The following is a 15451-nucleotide window of genomic DNA, read 5'->3' as shown; positions in this document are numbered from 1 at the left end:
TACAGCAAAAATTTTTTTCACATTCTACAAGTTGTCTCTTCATTCTTGGTAGTTTGCTTTGCTGTGCAGAAGCTTTTTAATTTTTTTTGAAGCTTTTTAATTTGATGTGATGTCCTTTTAACCCATTCCATGCTCATTAACAGGACTCATCACTTTCACATTCAGAATTTATCTGAAAATTGTCTCATTCTGTACATTTGCACAGTCACAACTCTTGTCTAAGCTACTATTATGATTTTTCTGGACTACTGCAAGAGCCTCCTAACTGGCCTGACTTCTACACTTACAATATGTCATCCCCTTAAGATACCTCACTTTAAATAAACACTGGCTTACATTTCTAACTAGACTCTCTCTTCCCTAAGCTCACCATGCTCTGAATAATTGGGCCTCATTTCTGTCTACAGACCTCACCAATGTGCTAGGGCCTTTGTATGCTACCTGAAATGGGAACCTTCCATGGCTAGGTCTTTGTCATTCAGCTTTAACAACTCCTTAGAGTTTTCACCTGTTAGCAGCAGGGTGTTTGCATTCATTACTGTGTTGGTAGCAACTAACACAGTGCCTGGTACCTAATAGAAGCTCAAAACGAATTTGAATTATGAGTAAATAAACTTAATTAATACCCCTAGATCATTAAATGAAATTATTAACTGAACCTTCCTTCCCTGCTCACTGAGCTTGGCAAATTCCAGGTTATCGATCATGTGCACAGTTTTTTGAGGCACCCTTTGCCAACACCCCCTCATCACTCCCGTCACAAACTAATTTGAGCTTCCTTTTACATATTGTGACACTATTTGTAAAATATTTCCTTACTATCGATATGTTCAGTAAATCAAATATAAAAATGCAAAACTATCAAGTACTTTAGAAATGTTATAAATTGAATCATTTCTACCTATTCCAGTGTTCAATGCAGTATTATATGATGAAGGCTGTGAAGAAATGTTAGACTCTGTGAACTCTTATTTACAGTATTTGGCATGATGCATAAATCATGTTGATCTATATATTTGTAGACGAAATACTTTTCATTAAATTGTGCAAAATTTTTATGTGGAATAAGCTTTTCAATTTTGTGAAACAGAGCTGTGTCAAAGTCAGAAAGACATTTTATACTTTTAAGAGAGTATTTACAGGAAGAAGAGGAAAAAATGGAAAGAGAGGATATATTTTGAGTAGATATTTAGAAAATGGATAAATTCTAATCTTGAAGAGAGCACTTTGGAAAAGAGATGAACTGTACTTTAACTCTAGCCTGCCTATACAGTAAAATATTTCCCAAAGCGTGGAGTTTAAAATGACTAAAATAATTCTTATCACAAAAAGATTCTTTCAAGGGTTCTAAACTATAACACAAAGTTTTTTAGAGTTGCAACTTTAGATTTAAAATAGTTTCTAAAATGAACAATAACTGATGCAATGATTGCTTTTCTGTAGGAAAAATTCTATAATGTATAAAATGTGGCACTATAAAGCCAAGAAAAATAGTTCCTATCCTGCTATGGCATTTTTGTTCATCAAAGAAAGTGTAATAACAGTAGTGATAAGTAGGAAAAGACTGATTACTAATAATTTTTGTCATTTGATTAAAATGACAAAACTATTCCATAGGTGATCATTTAACAAGATTAGGTTGTGATGAAACAGATATGATCAAGCATGCGTTTGGATTTTTTAAAGTTTGGAAGCTCAATTCATCAAAGAAATTGTGTTTTATTCACATCTTCTTTATTATTTATATTATTTTTTTTCAATTTCGTGTGTGTGTGTGTGTGTGTGTGTGTGTGTGTGTGTACGCTTTGGATGGTACCGAGCCTTGTATATGTTAGGCAAGTGCTATGTGACTGAACTACAAATGGGCATGTGATACTTGGAATACTTGAGGTGTAATCTTGAAAGTGTGCCTTCCCATTGGGAACTGAAGAGGTTCTTGTTCCTTCTTTAAGGGTCATGACTGGTGACCAAAGAGGTCAGCACAGTCACTCTTCCTGACCAGATGTAATGGCGAGCAGAAACACCTAAATGACACTCAGAATTTGGAGGCAGAGTTATTTACATCAATGGGAAATGATCGAGATCATTCACAGAATAGAAGACCTTGATCTCTGGTGGTCTGGGGCTTATATGAGATAAGCAAGCAGGAAGTATAGAGGTCAATGGCTTGTCAGCTGGGGACTGGTTCTTACAATATGTGTCATAGTGACCAGCCGTTTTTAGAAGACAGAAACAACCGAAACTGCAACAGAAACTATTACCTGGACAACTAAGAAACTGAAATATACTAGCTGGGGTGCCATTTTCTGTCATGGTAACCAGGAAGCAGAAGAGGGAACAGTGCCAGAGACAAAGAAGCCAGGAACCATTTATAGTTCCCAAGGTCACATTTCCATGACCCACCTATACAAACTCAGAAATGTGTTTCACCAATCCCTAGAGCTGATCCCAAAATCAGTAAAATTAATAAACTGAGTTTCACTATCAAGTCTGGGCTACACATTGAGACTGAATTGGCAACATATGAGCAACTTTGATTTAAAACTCTAGGCAAGTTTTATATATCCACTCTTTGACATGTTTTATAAACTGAGTTGGAACATCTAATTTTTCAGTCAAATAAAAAATAATCCATAGATTAATTCGTAAGGGTTTAAGATGGTTGGTTAGATAAAAACATTTCCTTAGAAACCACAGATTTCTTCTGTTTCCATTGGTTCTATCATGTTGTATCTTATTGGATTTTATTATGTGTGATAGTATAAACAAATTTTCTATGGAAAAATGAGATAATATAACAGCCATTGTTCGTTCTCAGTTATTTGGTTCTGAATGCCCTGTAATACTTTCATTTTCTTGAATGGTTTTATACTATTTTGTTACATTTGATACTATTGTATATGAAGATATGCTCAACTATTTCAAAGAAAGGCCCATTATGGTAATTATTGTTAATTACAGGTTGTCTTGTGGTGAAATACTGTGTTGCTTACATTGTTCTGATCTGCTTTGCTATGTCCTCTTTTGTCTTAATCTCTTTAAAATAAAAAAAAAATTAAAAAAGAAACCACAGATTTGTCATACTAGTCTCCACAAGAATAAGTCCAGTATTTTCTTTTTCTTGAATTTGTTTTTATAGAAAAGCTGTTTTATTTATTATATCCACTTCCACTGAACTCTAATTTCAATGGATTCTAGAAATAAATCCCCTAGAGGAAAAAAAATAATGAACAAAGGGAGAAAATGAGCCAACAATATGACATAGAGCAGCACACACAGCTGGCTTTGTACTAATAAACAACACTCAGAAAACTCTGAGTTCTTAAGAATATTTCCTTAATTATGGTGACAATTTTTGAGTTCCAAGAATAATATAGTATGTGCGGTATGGTAACAAGAATAGAGACACATTGGTAATGAGATATCTATTTTCATTAGAATTTTTCAGAACATGTAAACAAAGATGTCTATTTTACATATTCCTAGGAAAGTAGGATAAGAAATCTGAAAGCTGTAAAATTCAAGAGGTTTAGGATACTCAGGAGTTTTGAGGCATTAGTGCCACACCAATTCAAAGCAAGTCAGTTCTTTTGATATTCCACTGACAATTTCCACTTTGTTTAACTAATGTTTACATTGTATAGTGAACAGGGTTTTGACGTCAGTCTTCCCAAATGTTACTTTTCTGTGGCTGTTTCATTGGCTGCTTTTTTGTTTTTAATGTTCTGGCCTTGGGCTATCTCCTAGTTTCTCCTAATCTAAAACTTTTCTGATACAGTTTTAATCTGGATGTTCATTATAGTGAGAAGAAAAACTGATGCCAAAAGAAAAACTGATATTTTTCCCTGTAATGGGAAAAATAGACACAAAATATCTATTTGCCTAAACTTCACATTTTCCTTGCTTATAATTTGGCTTTCTACATTGGGCTGCTTCCTTTATTTGTGCCCAGAAATGTCACACTGATTCTAAAATGTTCATTTGCTACATCTTTCAATTGGGTAACTCAACCTTGGATTTGCATTCAAAGTAAAAGAATAGAAATAATCTTGGCATGGTGGTCCATGCCTGTGATCCCAGGTACTTGAGAGGCTAAATCAGGAGGAATGCAAGTTTGAGGCCAACTAGGCAACTTATTAAGACATTGCCTCAGGCTGGGGATTTAGCTCAGCGGCATAAGCGCCTGCCTTGCAAGCAGGCAGTCGTGAGTTCGATCCCTGGTACCAGTAAAAACAAAAAAGACAAAAAAAAAAAACACAACAACAACAACAAAGACGTTGCCTCAAAATTTCAAAGGGAGAGGGTGTGTGTGGGCACATAGGACAGTAGAAAATTTTTTCCAGTACTGCAAAAGAAAAAGAAAATAAGAACAGCATGAGGAGGCTGCCATATATATATATATATATATATATATATATATATATATACCAGACAATCTGCAGATGGACCCAATTAAGTTTATGAAATAGGCAAACTGTAGCCTTTTATTCTCATTCATCCTCTTCCCATCTCCATCATTCTACTTTTGCTCTTTTCCTCCTTCATACTTAACCTGATTTCCTTCTTATAAGAACTGTCCCTTTGTTATTTTATCAATTATTTCTTCTAATAGGCAAATTAGAGGGCATATCTAAAGTATTATTTTTCCTGCAACCATGTTTATTGTACTAGAAGTCTATTACAGACTGAATCACTTTCTAGGCCCAAAGAACAAATTCCTAATGGTTTAATGGAATTAGCTTCGCCATTTCTGTAAGGGTGCTCTTTGTGCCATGCATACTTCTCATTTTCATATCCGCTTCCCTCCCAAACCTCAGAAGATAGAAATCTGAGAGAGGCAATGATTCTTTTTAAATTGAGCAATATGCAAGAAGATAACTTTTATGTTGGCAATGCCTTCATAAATTCCAAAAGTTCAAATATATATTACAAGACACACCATAAAAATGCATCTTGAGATGCACCATCTCATTCTCTGAAGAATCTAACTTTCCAAGCCGAAATGAACTGGAAATGAGGATGAATACCTACTGCCCAGCCAAATATTTTCATGGTGACATAAGAATTGGGGAGTCAAGAGCTGCTCCAGCTTTCTGGCTTCCTCCAAGGAGTCTAAACATTTGTTTCCTGAGAAATACCACTTGAATAATTTCTTGGCCTCTAGGCAGGATACCACACAGCTAAAATTTGCATTGCCCTTGTTTTCTTCTGTGAGCTGGAGTCAGGACTTTTTAATTTATATTTTGCTGACGCTGTGGTAATGCAACTGTCTTTTGAATAATCTGAGCAATATGGATTAATATAATTCTGAAAGATAAAATCTTTAGAAAGATCAGGTTCTATAGACTCCCTCAAAATTCAAAAGACCAAATTTAGAGTAAAAAAGTAGGAAGAAAAAGCTAAATCCATGCAAATACTACCAGTTTTGACAGGAAGCATCTCCTTAAAAATACAGGCCAGACATCAGAATATGAGATACTCTCTGAGGAGAATGTTGAAGAAGTTGTGTTAATTGACCCAGAAAAGGAGAATTCTAAAAGGAAACTGAATAATTGTCTTAAAATGTACCAATTACTCAGATACAGAATATAGTCAGTACTTGTTCTTTTTATTCTTAGATGACTAAATAATTTAAGGGTCTTAAGAGATTGTGGTAGATATAAAAAGGAATCTTGATTGTGAAACATGGGAAAAGATTTATGGGAAATTGTGGAATATTTTCTCTAAAGAGGTTTATAAATAGGATTCTTAACTGTGATTGTTTGAGTGTAGCAGCAAGAGCTAGTGAGACTAAGGTTTCTTCTGTTGGACTAGATTTGGCATAGCAGCTATTTTGGAATCACATCCTTATACAGTATGTATATATATATATATATATGTATATATTAGGTTGGGCGTGGTGGTACATACATACAATCTCACAGCACTCTGGGAGACTGAGGCAAGAGGATCACAAGTTCAAGCCCAACCTGGGCAATTTACTGACTTAGTAAAAGTTTGTCCTGAAATTTAAAAAAATAGTAAAAGGGGAAGGAGTTGTGGATGTAGCTCATTGTGAAGGCTTGTCTTTTATTCCCTGTACAGCAAACACACACACACACACACACACACACACACACATCCTTTGTTAAATATTTCTAAACTTTAGCTAGTTCCTTTTGTTTTCCAACATAATATCATGACACCCTGAATAATATGCTCAGTAGCCTTCTTTACTCTTTCAGTAATTATTATCTCACAGTAATGATTAGAGATGATGTTACCCATTTTGTTTGGAAGAAGGGAATATAGTGTAGGCTATGCCAGTCTGCACAAGTTCTGTTTCCTTAAACTTTTTGCAAAAGAAAACAGTATTTGTTTGAACAATTTCCTTTCCACAGATATCATCAGGAAGTTTCCAGGTTAAAAGTTCTCTTCCTGTAAGTTGACTTGCTTTTAACCAACATTGTTCTCTTTACACAGGGCTTGTAGTGGGGCTGGAGGTGTAGCTCAGTGATAAGAGCATTTGCCTGACCCAGGGCTTGTAGTGACAATTCACAAGCAGTGGCTGAATTCCACACACATTTGGAAAGGTAAGTTTAAGTTTTCTTAAAATTTATAATGAAATTGTATAAGATAAATGTAGTAAGTAAAATGTATTTCAAGTTATTTTTGGAGAGTAATTAGAGCTTGATGTGATGTTCAAGGCCATCTAGCTTCCTTAACTGATGAGGCAATTGAACTCCTGAGACAAGGAAGAGTGTGCCCGAAGTAACAGTGGTGGTACTAGGGCCAAAACACAAGTTCCTTAATTTGTAGTCCACGCCTCTTTACAGTACACAACACCATGTCTTGCTTTGTTTGGGTGACTGCCTGTTTCGGTAGCATGAGTTTGTGTTTTTGTTAGGGCTAAGAATGTATTAGTCTAGTGAAGTATGACAGCTATATGGAAGTGAGAGATGTTTCACATGAGTATGTTTCCTTAAGTAAGAGGAATGTAGGAAAGGTACAGTTCAGAGGAAGGCTTATATTTTTATGTTTTTAAAGTCAGTCTTTGCCTTTTGGCATTATTCTAGAGTAAGAGGAGAGAGCAAAAGGAAAATATACTGTGCATGGAAATAGAAGCAAATGGTCAGTATAAAGGGAATTGGCCTCATATTAAATATCATAGATGATATTTAAAAAATTAAATGTGATATATATTGACCACAATAAAACCCCATAAAGCCTTATTAGAAAGAATGTTCACAACTAATGAGTTCTTTTTAAAAATGTATGTAGGAAGCAGCATCTGTGTAGGTTGGAATTAGGGCCTGCCTGGGTTATCAAATATTTGGGCAACATAGTAAATGAGAATTGTCAAACAATGTAGCACACTAAAAGCCTGATGACAATGTGAAAGGCAAACCTAACTAATTCATTAAATGAGGGAAACAGCTGATAGCACAGATTTATATACATCAATTACTTTATCACAAAGGAAATCATGATTGCTAGGCCATCTCAGATTCTACCTTTCTAGACAACTGCAGGCCTCCCTACTTTCATCTTTTCCTCATATTTTTCCTATCCTTGACCCATCATTTCTTGCTTCACCAGATACACATTGCAAGAACACAAAGATGAAAAATATGTATTTCTTATACTCGAGAATCTTGAAGTCCAGTTCAGAAATTAGAGAGGTAAACAAATGATTATAATGCTGTCTAGGGAGCATTTTTCCAGCTGAGTCCATGGAAACTGTGCCACAGATTTCAGAAAGGGGATGATGTCACCTTGGAATTTCTAGTGATAAACATGAAGTCTCTAACTGGACTTAATGTCCACATGTTTACCCGCGTACATTTTTGATGAAACTTCTATTCTACAGGTAATAAGGAATAAGAAATAATTAGATTATTTAGGGAAAGGCAGACTGTTTAGTATGACTTTATTGAAGCATGAAAAATCCAAGTAAAGATAAGCAGAGAATGAATCATGAGGTGTTTTGGATGCCATGAGGAAGTTAAAGGGCAGTTGAATTTGTTTTGACTTGAAGAGTAACCCAAACTTGCATTTTGCTCTTGTGATTACTAAGTGCAGATTGTATTAGATTGGGGAAAATAACATGTTAATTTTTACTAAAGAGTACAAAGGATATTTAATTTTTTATAAATATTGTACCTTAATCAATGGCACATAACAGGTTAACATGTGTGACCAATTTAACTTGAAAACTGTGTAGGATTTTCATTCTTACCCTGTTGCCCTAGTCTGGTCTTTCAAAACTTTAGGAAGAAGTGGAATTAATTAATAAGATCTTCTCTATATTGGATTCCTTAACTTTCCTTTTTGTAACTTCTGGGTTTTTGAGATTCTGTAATCCATCCTGGCAGATAGAATTGATAAACCAGGGAAAGGATCTGGTTATGGTTGCCTAATTTTAAGGACTGAACTACCTCACTGTTTTATTTTTTCTCAGAGAAGGAATGCCATGTTTCACAGTGGAACCTGAAGAAGTTCTATTAACATTTACAGAAAATGGCTCTTTTTCCAAAATAATCAATTAATTAACTTTTAAAAAATTAAAAGGCTTCTGACTGTTGCCAAATGTGCCCATGAGAATTTTGTTGACCTAACAACTATTGCTTTATTTTCCTCCATTTTGATATTTCATTATTATGTTTACCCTCTCTTCTGAGAATTATTACACTGATACATGGATCTATGTATTCATATGCTTATTCCTTATACATCATTAAGATTTACCAGTGTAATTTCTATGTCTTTTCTCAAGATAAGAACATTATACTAGGCAAATATGCAAAGGTGAAATACTAACACTTACCTGCTTCTTCTCCACATAACTCTAGTACTTTGAGTATCAATGGGTTTTTAAAGAGCAAATAATTACTTTTTTCAGGAACCTGACACAAATTAGGTATACCAATATTGGGACTTGTAACCCCAGTGGATAACAAAGGGCAAACCCTAGCAAATTAATGGACAGGGAAATTTTATTCCATTGAGACTGTTGCTCACCTTGCCAATCAAAACTTTCCATCACACAATTCACACATAGGAGTACTACTATCTGGGTTAATAGGAGATGTTTTATACAGACTAGTTCATTTAATTCTCACTATAATCCTATGAACTAGGCCCTACAGGCTATCAGTTGAGGAAACTGAGGCATAGAGAATTTGAGTACATTCTCCAGGGTCACACAGCTTGTCAACAATGGAACTGAGATTCAAGTTCAGGTAGTCTGGCTCTAGATTTAATGTTTTAGCTACTATGTTATAGTGTCAAATAGGTTTGATTAATTTAGTTTGGAAATCTGTATTTCTGTCAGCTATTGTGTTTTCCTGTTTGTTTGTTTGTTTTTTAAAATTAGGGCCACATGTGAATGTTACAAAGCAGCCCAGAACTAAGAAAATGTTGTGCAGATTTGTGCTCAGTATTTCATTTCATTTTGGTGGTGTCTTTGTGCATCCTAGACAAGTACTTGTCTACTGAACTACACCCCCAACCATTACTGGGATATTTTTTAATGGTATTAGTGTTACCTAACATTTTTATTTGTTTATGTTTTATTTCCATTACTGGAATGTAAGTTCAATAAGTGCAGGGATTTATCTATTTGTTTATTACTGTATCTCAATGATCTAGTGCAGAATCAATGACTATTTGCTGAATAAATTATCAGCTCACCCAATGAATGAATCACTAAATGGCAGTAATTTAGAGAAGTAATAAATCTTAATCTGAGTAAAGAAATAAAATATTTCTTCATAGATATATTTGCTAATCTCAAGTGTTCACAAGATCATCCTAATATTGCTACAGTCTTACTGTACTCTTATATCACCACTTCAAACCCAATATTAATATAATGAATAATATAATGATATTATATTATTTATGTAATATTAATATATTATTAATATAGTATAATATAATATATAAGGCCATTAAAATCTGTTGTTTGTTTCTAAATTAAAAGAAAATTTATAGATAGATAAAGTTGCTTTGAAACCCTATTTGGTAACATGTAAAACATTGCAAAACCTACATGCCACTAATAAAAAGACAGCTTGGGAGAATAATATGCTTTTTTTCTGTCCTAGGAATTAAACTCAGGATCTTGCATTTGCCAGGCAAGTGCTGTGTCACTGAGCTACATCCCCCATCCTAACATGCATTTTTAATCTTTATTTTTCTTGAGATTTTGGTGTGCCCTGGATCTTGGGGATTTTCTGCTGGTAGTCCAGTTGCCAGCTGGGACTTACTTGTATTAAAACTCAATCCAAGAACACATTTGTACACTCTGTTTTCCTGTTAATAGTTCATTAAAATATTCATTATGTGTTTGTTCCTTGTCTCAGCATTATCAAGGAAGAGCCAAGGAGATCACAATATGGTAAAATTCCCAGCCTCCCCCCACCCAATATGGTAAAATTCTATATGATTGTTTCTCTGAGCAGTTTTTTCTCTCTGAAAAATTTTGCTTGAAAAATTACTTTATTTTATATTATAGTTTAGACACTAAGGGGATAGATGGAAGAGCTGTTTTGTAATTTCTACCCTTGGAAACAAATTTTAGATAGAAAAGACATCTGGTAATGCTTAAGCATAAACTGTCTGAATTTGTAGAGAAAAATGTTTTATCATATTCTATGAATTATTTTCAAGTGATGCAAATAAATTAAACAGTATTTAATACTAGCTTGAAGTATAATGTAATAGAAATGGATCCTTAGTTTTTGTCACTAATTTGAATAGATCTCTCCTTTTAGTACTTTGATTTCCTTGTCTGTAAGAGGTTTTTAAGACTGGAGTTTTTTTTAATGTTTTTTAGTCTTATTAGTTTAAGATTCTGAAATTATGATGCTTCTCGATTTTTGAGAGTAGGAATATCACTTATGTCATTATGAATATATAATTATATTTGTAATTTTGAACCTAGATAATTGACACATGATATTTAACTGTACGAATTCTACCTTGGTTTATGTTTGGATATTCTGATAGTAATAAATTTGGAAATATGCTTGATAAGATAATATTTTAAAATTCAAATTAATCTCATAACGTCTATTTCATACCTATAATGTTTTTCCATTTCCCTCTAAAACATTTATGTAATATAGCAGTTCCACTTATGATCATTTCAGGGGCTGGGGATTTAGCTCAGCAGCATAAGTGCCTGCCTTGCAAGCAGGCAGTCATGAGTTCGATCCCCGGTACCGATAAAAAGGAAAAAGACAAAAAAAAAAAAAAAAAGAAAAAATGGTCCAAAGTTTGCACACATAGCTCTGCTATATCATTGTCTAAGTTTTAGTTACATTTTCTTTCTGAGCAGCAAAGCTAGCTATGTGCATGCTAAATGTATGCAATTCTGTTACTAAAAGGAAAAACAAAACAACAAAAAAAAGATACGCAAAACAGTTGGTAGTCTCTGCCACAGTTTTTCAAACTTTATCTTGATTAGCTTTCTGGGAGAACTTAGTTTTTCCATAAATAAAATTGTTCTAGTTAGAACAATGGTACACACTTTTAATCCCAGCACTCTGGGAGGGTAAGGCACAAGGATTATAATTTCTAACCTAGTTTTGAGAATTTTGGGCCTCAGTGAGAGCTTGTCTGAAAATAAAAAGGTTTGGAGATGTAGCTCAATGCAAAGGCTCTTGGTTCATTCCTATAGAAAAAGAAAAAGAAATTGTTGTAATGAAGACTGACTTATTTGAGGTATTTTCTGATACCAACCAATTTTCCAAATCTTAGATTATATGACACCAATTGGTCTGCAATAGTTCAGTTCTGACTCTAGCTATTCTTAGAGCAGATCCTTCAAATTAACTTCTCAGTCCCACAAGACTGTACCTTCTTCAGGTGCGAGTAACAAGCCCCATTATTTTTGGTCAAATGTCTGTAATTTTGGAGCTCCCACAGTCCTTTCTCAAGCTACATAATTCCTTAGAATAACTCGTAGAACTCAGGAAAATACTGTGTTTACTACTCCTAGTTTATTACAAAGGACATGACTCAGGAACAGCCAAATGAAAGAACTACATGTATGTGTGTGTATGTGTGTGTGTGTGTGTGTGTGTGTGTGTGTGTGTGTGTGTAGGGGGGCGGGCCCGTGCTCTGTCTTTGTGCCTGCCAACTTCCCAGCACTTTGATGTACTCACCAACCTAGAGTTCTTCGAACTAATGCTTTCATTTAGGGTTTATCTTTAGTATTTAAAACTTTTAATTGACACATAATACCCATAGACATTTATGGGTTACAGTGTAATAAATAAATACATGTGTACAATGGATAATGGTATCAGAGCAATTTGAATTTTCATCTCCTCAAATGTTTATCATTTCTGTGTGCTTCTTCATAGTTATTTTGAAACACTTTATAAATTAATGTTAATTATAGGTACTCTACACTAGTGATTATTACTCTCTCTATTGACCACTGTTCTGTGTTTTTTTCTTTTTTCTTTTTTTTTTTTTTTTCTGTGAGATCTTTTTTTGCCTCAGCCTCCCAGAGTGCTAGAATTACAGGTCTGTGCCACCATACCCAGCTGAGAATGACTTATTTAACTTCCACAAATGAGTGAAGAACATGTAGTATTTCTCTTTCTGTGACTGTTTTATTTCACCTAATACACTGTTCTCTAGTTTCATCTACTTTGCAAAAGACAGAATTTCAGTGTTTTTTATGGCTGAATAACATGCCATTGTGCACATATACACCACATTTTCCTTCTCTGTTCATCTACTGATGGGCACCCTAGTTGAGCCCATATCTTGGCTATTGTGAATAGTACTGCAATGAACATGGGAATGCAGGTATCTTTTCAACATCTCCATTTTACTTCTATTGGATAAATGCCCAGTAATAGGATTGCTAGAGCATTCTGCTTTTAATAGATTTTTGTTGCTGGCAGTTCTATTTTGAATTCATTTAGTAACTTTCATACTATTTTCCATAATGGCTGCACTAATTCAGATTCCTTTCAACAGTATGCAACAGTTCCCTTTTCTCCACATCCTTACCAGGACTTCATTTCCCTTCTTTCTGATAATAGTCATTCTATCTGGGATGCTATCTCATTTTGTTTTTGATTTGTGTTTCCATGATGAGCACTGATACTGAGAACTTTTGTCACATATTTATTGGTCATTTGTCTTCTTTTTGAGAAATGTCTATTCAGATCACTTGCCCATTTTTAAATTGGAATTTTTTTGGTATTGTATATAGTTATTTATATGTTCTGGATATGACAGAGTCATATGTTTTGACTCTTTTTTGGAAGAATAATTTGCAAATATTGTCTTCCATTCTGTAGGCTCCATGTTAATTCTGTTCTTTGCTTTGCAGAAGCTTCATAGTGTATCATTTTTCTATTTTTGCTTTTGTTGATTTTGCTTTTAAGAGTATTTTCTAAAATATCCACTTATACTGATGCCTGTCTGTCTGTATTTACTTTGTTTTTTAGAGACAGAATCTCACTATGCAGTTCAGGCTGGCTGTGAACTCACCATGTAGCTCAGGCTGGCCTCAAACTCACAGCAATTCTCCTGCCTCAACCTCCCTAGTGTTAGGATTACAGGTGTGCACCATCGCACCTGGCAACACTTATGTCTAAAATATTTCCTTATTTAGCATTTTAATGGAGGGTCCTTGATGTGGGCATTTTATTAAATCATAGCCCATCATTGATTGACTTAATCTCTTGTACCTCTCCCCTCCTTAGAAATGAGACTTGGGGTTGAAATTTCCAACCCTAGGTAGGTTGATGGGACTGACAATCCCCATTCTCCAAGAGTCACCCTCATTAGCATACATTTAGATTTGGTTGGAAGGGGCTCATTAACAATAACAAAACAGGTTTCTCTCTTTTCAGAAATTCCATGGGTTTTAGGCACTCTGCAAGAAAACTGGGGCAAAGGGCTTTGTATATTTCAGTATTTCCTTTGATATTATCTGGAGCAGGGAACTGTTGCACACTGTTGGAAGAAATCTCCAAATTCTGCTTAAAAATGTTCTCGCTTTTGATAGTACAGAATTAGCTGTTCTCTCCTCTGAGCTCCCTTAGGGCCAGTGATTCCTTCTGTTATAGTGTACTGTTCCCATACTGTATTGTAAATAGTTGATGATTTTGGGTTTTTATCTCTGTCTAGAATGTGGCCAGTAGGAGACAGCATCTAACTAATCTTGTTGTCCTGTGGCTGTTGAATGAATGTGAGTAAATGGAAAATTCTGGTTCTGTGGACCTCTGAGACCAAGCTTGTTAGGTGTTAATTCTTATTCCTGACAAAATTCTTCAGATAACCTGATGTTGCTAACTCTATTTCCCAAATCTTAGAGTTTTCTTGGGAATCTCAGCTCTAGTCCCTTGCAGCTGAATCCTGTAGTCTGAAGAGGACTTTAGATATCAGAAATCGGTTTCAGCAAGACAAAACAGAATTTTTGGTAAAACAGCAGCTTTGATGCCCTCTGTGTCAGAATTTGGTTTCAGGATTTTGTTCCTTTATTTTGTTTTGTTTTTTGGTGATGCTAGATAGAAGTCGAACCCGGGGCCATTGCACGGAGCTACATCTGTATCTCTTTTATTTTGAGGCAAGTTCTCACTGACTTGTTAAATTCCCTAGACTGAGTTGGAAATTATGCTCCTCCTGCCAAAGTCTATCAAATGCTGAGATTATAGGCTTGTGTCACCATGTCTAGTTCAAAATATCCCCTTTAGGGCCAGGGATTTAGCTCAGCAGCATAAGTACTTGCCTGGCAAGTACAAGGTCATGAGTTTGATCTCCAGTACCAAAAAAAACCTTCTTTTTATACAACACTGCTATTCTGTATAATAAGCAATTCTGCTGAAAAACTTTCCAAGTTAGTTTTTTAGAAGTGCTATGACAAAAAAGCCCTCAGAAATTTAAAAGTTTGAAATTTATACAAATATTTAAAAACTTATCAGAGTCAGAATTTTGTAATAAACTATGTGTATGCCTGTTAATGTATTTATACACTAAATACTCAATGTCTCTTTATTGTTCTTGCTTTTGTTTATTTAATATTCTTTTTTCCTTGTAGAGAAAATAACACTTTGAGGCATTAAAAAACTTGTACAATCCACATTTGTGGATTCAACCAGATACCAAAAAATGTTTTCAAAAATTGAGATGTATTGAACATATACATACTTGTTTTTCTTGTCATTTATTTATTAAACAATACAGTATAACTGCTATATACACAGTTAATTGGAATGAATTGTCTTTCTGTTGTATTTCTTTTCACACTAAAAAGCAAAGCATAGCTATACTTTCACTGATGGAGCTATCAAACAATACAGAAGGACTATCTGATTGGACTTTGACAACAGAAGCATGATACATTACTGTTTCCAACTGTATTTCGCCAATTAAATTTAACTTATGGTGTATATATCTACAAACAGTGACTCTGTATAAGAATGTCAGGATTATGGAT

General features: G+C 34.5%; 1 protein-coding gene across 1 annotated transcript in view; it reads left to right on the top strand.

Annotated features, from left to right (window-relative positions):
- The first annotated feature begins 5760 nt into the window (after positions 1-5760).
- Positions 5761-15451, top strand: part of Il13ra2 (interleukin 13 receptor subunit alpha 2) — a 54657-nt gene continuing 44966 nt past the window's right edge. Inside the window, exons 1-2 of the mRNA XM_063246298.1 lie at positions 5761-5854; positions 6463-6572. The gene's annotated coding sequence lies outside the window, so the exon portion shown is untranslated. The remainder of the gene's footprint in view (positions 5855-6462; positions 6573-15451) is intronic.

Source organism: Cavia porcellus, unplaced genomic scaffold (genome assembly GCF_034190915.1).
Source record: "Cavia porcellus strain 051 isolate PalLab524CR breed Dunkin Hartley unplaced genomic scaffold, mCavPor4.1 scaffold_3, whole genome shotgun sequence".
Lineage (NCBI taxonomy): Eukaryota > Metazoa > Chordata > Mammalia > Rodentia > Caviidae > Cavia > Cavia porcellus.
The sequence above is the reverse complement of the archived record's forward strand: the minus strand, read 5'-3'. Positions and strand labels throughout refer to the sequence as shown.